The sequence below is a fragment of the Lagenorhynchus albirostris genome, chromosome 18 (genome assembly GCF_949774975.1).
Source record: "Lagenorhynchus albirostris chromosome 18, mLagAlb1.1, whole genome shotgun sequence".
Classification (NCBI taxonomy): Eukaryota; Metazoa; Chordata; class Mammalia; order Artiodactyla; family Delphinidae; genus Lagenorhynchus; species Lagenorhynchus albirostris.
The window spans coordinates 21600160-21607776 of NC_083112.1; positions in this window are offsets into that span (position 1 = coordinate 21600160).

Consider the following 7617-nt stretch of genomic DNA (forward strand, 5'->3'; position numbering starts at 1 on the left):
CAAACAAAATAATATACCTGGCCAGTTTAAGCAGGTCTGGAAGCTATATAACCAGGGATATGTCCAACCTCACTGCAATGCTCCAGTGTTACCACCGTTCCATACCACATCACGGGCCTCCAACATGGTGGGTCACAACAGTGATGCTTGGGACTGGGTACCAGAAATGCCACCTCTGCTGCTGTTGAAAATCTAGCCACCCCACCACAAGGTGATTCTGGGAATGTCTGCTTCTTTACTTTTCTCTCCTTGGAATCCCAGCCCTATGTGGGTACATCGGATTGGCTGAGCCCAGGCCCCACACTTGTGCTCTATCAGCAAGGAAAGCTGGGAAATGAGTTCTGCCTTCTGTTCTTTGAATCAAGAAGCTCAGTGGCCACAGCATAACAGCAATCTGACTTTTTTGATTCTAGAAATCTTAATATGCCATGTTTGGACCAAACCAAGTTTGGTTCTTACACTTCGGAGTGCATCAGAATTACCTGGGGAGCTCGCCGAAAACAGATGCCTGAGCCCACACCAAAACCTACAGACAGAATCAAAATCTCTGATAATGAGGCGAGGGCATCTATATTTTTAATAAGCTCTCAGGGGATTCTGATGAACACTGAAGTTTCAAAAACATTGACCTAGAGGATTTTGTTGTCTAAATTGGTCCACACCATGTTTGTTCAACTATCACCCTCATCCCTCTAAACCTAGGGATTACTCAGTTCTGATAAATGCTGAACTAAAGATGCAGTCCTTCTGCGTGTTGATACGCACTAATTAGAAAGAATATAAGGACTTCCCTGGTGGCGCAGTGGTTAAGAATCTGCCTGCCAATGCAGGGGACACGGGTTAGATCCCTAGTCCAGGAAGATCCCACATACCACAGAGCAACTAAGCCCATGTGCCACAACTACTGAGCCTGCACTCTAGAGCCCGCAAGCTACAACTACTGAGCCTGTGTGCCACAACTACTGAAGCCCACGTGCCTAGAGCTCACGCACCGCAACGAAGAGTAGCCCCTGCTCACCACTAGAGAAAGCCTGCACGCAGCCATGAAGGCCCAACGCAGCCAAAAATTAAAAAATAAATAAATTTATTTTTAAAAAAGAATATAAATGTGATTTTTTAAAAAGCTCTTTATGATTAGATGGTAAAAGGAAATGCTCTGAATCCATCTTTTCATGTTTTCTTAGAAGGACCACAGTATTATGAATGGGTCAACTGACATCTTATACGTTGATAGGGTGAGTACTAATCTTGTCTTTATTGACAAACCAGTTTGACTGATAAACATTTTTAACTCTAAGAGTCTCAGTTTCCAAGTATGACAATTTTATTAACCAGTGTACAAGGCTGTTGGGAAAAAAAGACATTTAAAAGACCATAACGTGTCCAGTTAAAATGAAGACTGAAAATTGGGTACAATTTCTAGATTGATTTTTCTGGCCAGTGTCAAATTAATTATGTCTGTACCTGTTGTAAAAAGTAGCAACCTTAGGTTAATAAACTGCTTTCTTTAAATGTATAGTGTGGATGAGGTATTACAGTATTATGTATTCTTAGGGGAGCAAGATGTGTTGCTTTCGGCATTACTCAAAAAGATAAAAATCATCCTAAGTTATATTCATAGGCAACTCCATTTCTTCTTTTCTGTCCAGTGATAAAAGGAGCAAGTTTATTTTTATCTCAGAGTGCTGATTATGTAAAGAGAAAACTTTAGGACAAAATACCTGATCATATGGTCTGTTCAGCCAACATTAACCCATCCTAAGGAAATCAAATGGAAGTTCTCTAAAGGGCTGCACAGTGGAAAGGAGGTGATCAGACAGACTTGAAAATGAGCTTCAAAATGCTTTGCAATATTCTAGCTTAGGTTCTGGACATTTTTCAGTCTTAATACAATCATGTACCTTTGCTGTTTGCCATTATCTATAGTCATCTTTTATTAGCAAATGCAGAAACTGGTATCTAAAAGTGTATTTGCTAGCTTAGTTCAAATAATACCTTAGCTGCCAAAGCAGTTACCTAAGACTTTAAAATACTTCAGTAACATTCACTGATTAATTCCCCCAAGGAAAATAGTCACAAGGCACCCACTCTGAAGTTCATCTTTAGCGTCCCATTGAGCCCCCTAACCCTTTCAATGTTCTGTACTTCCAGGGCATTCAGTGATCTCACAAGGACCCAGGCAGCCAGGGACAAGGATCTTATAACCTAACTATTGCTCCCAGGGACTCTCCCATTTTAAAAGGCACCCAAGAGAAGGCAAAGTCTAATGAAATTAGACTGAATTACCACTGACAGTATAATCTTAAACCCTGTAGCACCTGGCTGGTAAAAAATGTTTCAAGAATGAAAACTTTTAAGCATCAATTCACTCAAGAGAAATGATAATCCACTCCTCATAATGCAAGTATTATCAGTACTGGTGATTATAGCCATGTAACATAAAATGACTATGTATTTAAGAACATTTAATATAGGAAAGTGGAACGCATCAACAAGGGAGAGGGGAGTGTTTAGAGGAACATGTATGATAAGTGCGGTGATTCTCAAACTTGAGCTGACAAACAATAACGGGATAATTGTTAAAAATGGAATTTCCTGACTGTAACCTCAAAGATCCCCATTCAACAGGGGTGGGTTTGGGAATCTTCATCTAAACAAGCTCCCCAGGTGATTCTGATGGAGGTGGTTCAAGGCTCTCAAATTAAGAAACAGGTCTACTGTATTCTCCAGTCCCCAAATGAAAAGGTTCTGCCATGTCCTGGAATTCTAAAGATTAATTGCTATCAATTAATTAATTAACTGATTGATATCAATCGATATCTATTGAATTCATCTGGTGTTATTTAGCTCTTAAAAAGGCTGTATATCCTCAATAATTAGGCCTAAGAGGAGGAAATGAACAATCATTTATAACAAATTCTGAAAAAAAAAAAAGCAAACAGCTCTACTTAAATAATTACAGGTTTGGTGATAAAATATAGGCAGGAGTTCAATGTACTAATATTCTGATAACTGATGACTGTTATTAGTGAGGATTCATACAGGTTTTTAGAGCAAGGGCCTAAGGTATGAATTCAGATATGTTTAGGAAATTCTGGAAGGCCAGTAAGGTAGATCTTTGATGTTAGGATGCATCAGGCCAGCTCCTGTGCGATGTTTATGACTTGACCAAGAGCCACTCTCCTCTGGGAGGCTCCTTTTACCTTCTAAAACTGGGTTAATTGCAGTTACATGGGCTTCCTAGTATCTGCGGGCACAGGGACCAACCCTACGCGTATTTCTCACTGTACACCGCCCACACTCGTGCGATTCTTCAAACACCAAAGAACGAATGCTTCAGGGTTTTTGCATACGTGGTCTGTAAGCACCTTTTGGCAGGAAAGGGCTGGTTGCAGGAAAGGGGGCTCTGCAGGAGGCCCCTTTTGTCTTATCACTTACCTTAAACCCGGCAGCCCCATGCTCTACTCAACTCGGGTCCCAGCACACCTTTCAATTTTTTGATCACACAATACCTTGCCTAACCTGTTCTTTCCATGGATCAAAGTAGAAATGAAGAAAACATAATTAACAGATGATCAGATCTCTTCCCTAGCTTCCCCTTCAGTAATCTCACGAACAAACCGTGCGAAGCCAACTGTGTGAACAAGACAGCATCTATAAGCCTACACGACGAGCCTGCACAGAGCGGGATGGGGATGACTCTGATCCCCCCATCTCAATGACTGAGGTTACTTCCCTTTTTCCATTTAAAAACTTTCCTGACTGAGCAGAATCTTTGGAGGTGGTTTTAGGGGGACACTGAGTCCACAATCTCCCCAGATCGCCAGCGTTCTGATTAAAAAAGCAGCTTTCCTTTCTCGCGACATTTGCCTCTCTCTAGAGTTATTGACTGAGCAGCGAGCAGCCAGACCTGATTTGGTAACAAGTCATTTTTCAAACTGCTAGTTTGTCATTTTTTTAGGTTTCAGCTTAAATAACATCTCTTCAGATAGATTTTCCTTATCACCTTACTCAGGTAGGATTTCCATCCTCAATTACCTGTTGGACTGTCCCATTACCCTGTTTTCTTTATAACACTAACCAGTTTGTGGCGTCCCCCCGTTTTACGGAGAATTGACATACATCACTGTATGAGTTTACGGTGGACAGCACAATGGTTTGATTTACATATTGTTAAATGATACAACAGGTTGAGCTAACATCCATCTTCTCATATAGACACAATAAAAAGAAAAAAAAATTTCTCCTTGTGACGCGCATTCTTAGGATTTACTCTTAACTTCCCTATACACCATACAGCAGTATTAGCTATAGTCATCATGATATACACTTACTTGGTCTTTTTAACTGAGATCTTCTGCTCTCCCACGTCTCACGAGGCAGGGAATCTGCGTTACTTACCTGTGAACACTCTGTAGTGACTAGCACAGAACCTCCTCTCATGGACGAGGGCTACGAATGTCTGGTTCACCACTGTGTTCTTAGCACCTAGGACACACCCGGGTATTTAACAAATGTTTACTGAATGAACAAACACATTATCTCCTTAAGAAATACTTATTATAGGGAACTGATCTGAAAACTCAAGGGCTTTCTTTCCTTGGATCCTGTATGTCCAGATTCCTATCATTTAATGCTTAGCTTTTGTATTGCAAAGTATCTCTTTGGTCACTTCCCCAGTTAAGGAAGAGAGAAATTTCTGTAATAACCTAAATGGGAAAAGAATTTGCAAAAGAATAGATATATGTATATGTATAACTGAATCACTTTGCTGTACACCTGAAACTAACACAACATTGTTATTCAACTATACTCCAATATAAAATAAAAATTTTTTAAAAATAAAGAGAGAAATCCCAAGTCCTGTCTCCTTAGTAATTCGGTTTCTAACTCTGATCCTATATAACACAAAATTGGGACTTAAAAAAAAAGAGGTTCACTTCCCTTGGAATTATAAAAGAATACATGCTTCCTGAAAGAATTCGAGAAGTAGAAAAACGGAAAAAAAACAAACCCAAAACAAAAAACCGTAAAATCTCATAATCAACCAATCCAGAAAAAACCCACCAACTGTCAAATAAAAATGGAATATTGGTTACAAATCCAGTGCCAGCCCCTCTCGTGCCATGGTGCTCTTAAGAGCATTTCCAATTTGTCTGTCTTGTGTTTCTAAATAGTTTATATTTGTAGTTATACTGGGGTAATGAAAATCTGGCAGGTGAGTTGGAGTGAAAGACCTTTTTTTTTAACCCACAACAGCCCACAATGATCTGGTTGGTTAGAATAAATCTTTACAGGATATTCTCTTTATGCAAATTGCCTGCTTCAGATAAGCTAATAATATTAAAAGAAACAAAACAAAACAAAAAGACGACAACTTCTCAGATACAGATGCAACTTTATTCATACATAAAAAAATCACACCTCAGGAATTCTTCTTTTCTAAAAAACAGTCTTTTAATTATAAAGTTCAAAATGAAAAGATTGAAAGGGGCAGTGTATAACTTTTTAATTTTGTACATACTCTAGTCACGGTTAAACATTTAAGCTGCAAAAAAATATACCTCTCCTATAATAGGAAATGCACGACCTTTTGTAACTGCAGACTAAAATGACATGATGGTGTCAAAAGCCAAAGTAAAAAAATTTAACAGTCTGAAGTAGAAGACTTGGTCCTGATGTTACATGGGTACTATCCTAGCTACTTCCCCCATGTTGGCTATTCCTCTTAGGTATACAACTCAACAGAGACTTTTTTGTGAACAATACTTGTCATTGCCATGGAATAAGTGAAGAGAAGTGATAAGGGCTCCTGTAAATAGTCTAGAATCTATCTCCCACGATCATACGTTTCTAAGTAATATATAATGTTAACATTATCCACCCTATATAAGAAACAAAAAGTGCCAAGATGTTTCAGGATCAAATAATTTATATGATAACTGTTAATCTATTCTGGAGCATGTAGGCCTCAGTACCATCTAAAGCCCAATCTTACTTCCAAAAAAAATCATTAATTCAAAGAACCATAAAATGTTCAAGTGATAAATGTCAACTAGCTGCTACATCTGAACAAGATAAAAAATTCTTAGAAAACTGTAGCTTTTCTTTTCTTTCTCTGTTTGGCATAGGGCTTAATTTATGATATTTTTCCCAATACAAAAAAATTTATTGGATGAGACAGCCTTATTATGGGTGTAGCTACCACCTCTCACCTTTTGTCTCCCCTCCCAATTCCCCCACTTGCTAAAGCCATTTATTTACCAGTAATGATGTTATTATTTGAAGGATCAAAATCTACCTGAGATGACAATTTAGACAGCTGAACAAAATCATATAATTTCAGGGACAATGAACTTAAATGTCACCTTCACCAAACAGTAAAGAATGTTAAAATGTCTGCTCCCCTCTTTGAACTTAGTGTTGTTCTTTTTTCTTCTTCATTTTTAAGTTTCAAAAGAGGTCACAGCTCTACAAAATTTGGCCAAGAAGTACAGAAAATTAAAAAGTTCTTAGCAGAAAATGTCAACAATCCCAATTTTCTGCCAAATGGACAGGAGAATTGATTTACCAGGCCTTTTGCGGCTTTGGAAGAGGGAAGGGAATAAAATGAAGACCACCTGTCTATCCTGTTCAGATAGCTACTTTCTTCTTTTATTGTCAATGTTGTTATACTGGGTTTGGTCTCTCCATGGGGCAAAAACCTCTGGCTTGGCCTCACATTTCGTTAAAACTGTCCTCAGGGTGGCATGAGAGCATTAGACCTGAGGTACCATGTAAGGTGGTCACTCATGGAAAGTATTAATATTTTCTCCCTTTTGTTAAGGTCACAGACATTCCAAGGGTGATGGAAGAAATAGTAAATACATACTAGAGAAATATCCCTATCTACCTTCAGGTAAGGAAAGCAAAGCAAAAGTAAGTATCCAAAGATGACACTTTTACATTAAAAATACCAAAACTTCTCAAAAATATATATTAGGAATCTACATAAGGATGAGGAATTAGAAAACATTTATTCCTTTCGTCAGGGAAAAAATCATAACAAAATTAATGAAAGTAATAGATGCTGCTGTACAAAGTTTTCTGTTCAGAAAATACCATCCACTAAAAATGACATCTTTGGTCAAAAGGTAGCTCTGTTCAATCTGCTTAGACTAGACTTCTTCAATTTGCTTAGGAGAAAAATTCATCTTACAAATAGTAACACTCTGAGTAGGTTACGGTTATGGAAGATCATTGTACTTCTATGATCAGGAGAAAAATCTGTCACATAATTTGATTGAACAGTTTATTCAGTTTTCATGAAGCCCAGATGAGCCAGGACTCAATCTTTTTTCATTAAAACCGTGTGCTTCATCAAAACTAGAGCACAGAACTAGCAGAACAATCGGGATTAATCTGTAAGAAAATATAACTTCCAGAATTTGAATTTAAGCTTTAAGAGTTTTGTTTAATATCTTAAGGGGCAGTGCTTAAAGCATCACAAACTTACAATACTACAATACTCCATCTGTGTTTTTTCTTTTTAACATCTTTATTGGAGTATAATTGCTTTACAATGGTGTGTTAGTTTCTACTGTATAACAAAGTGAATCAGCTATACATATACATATA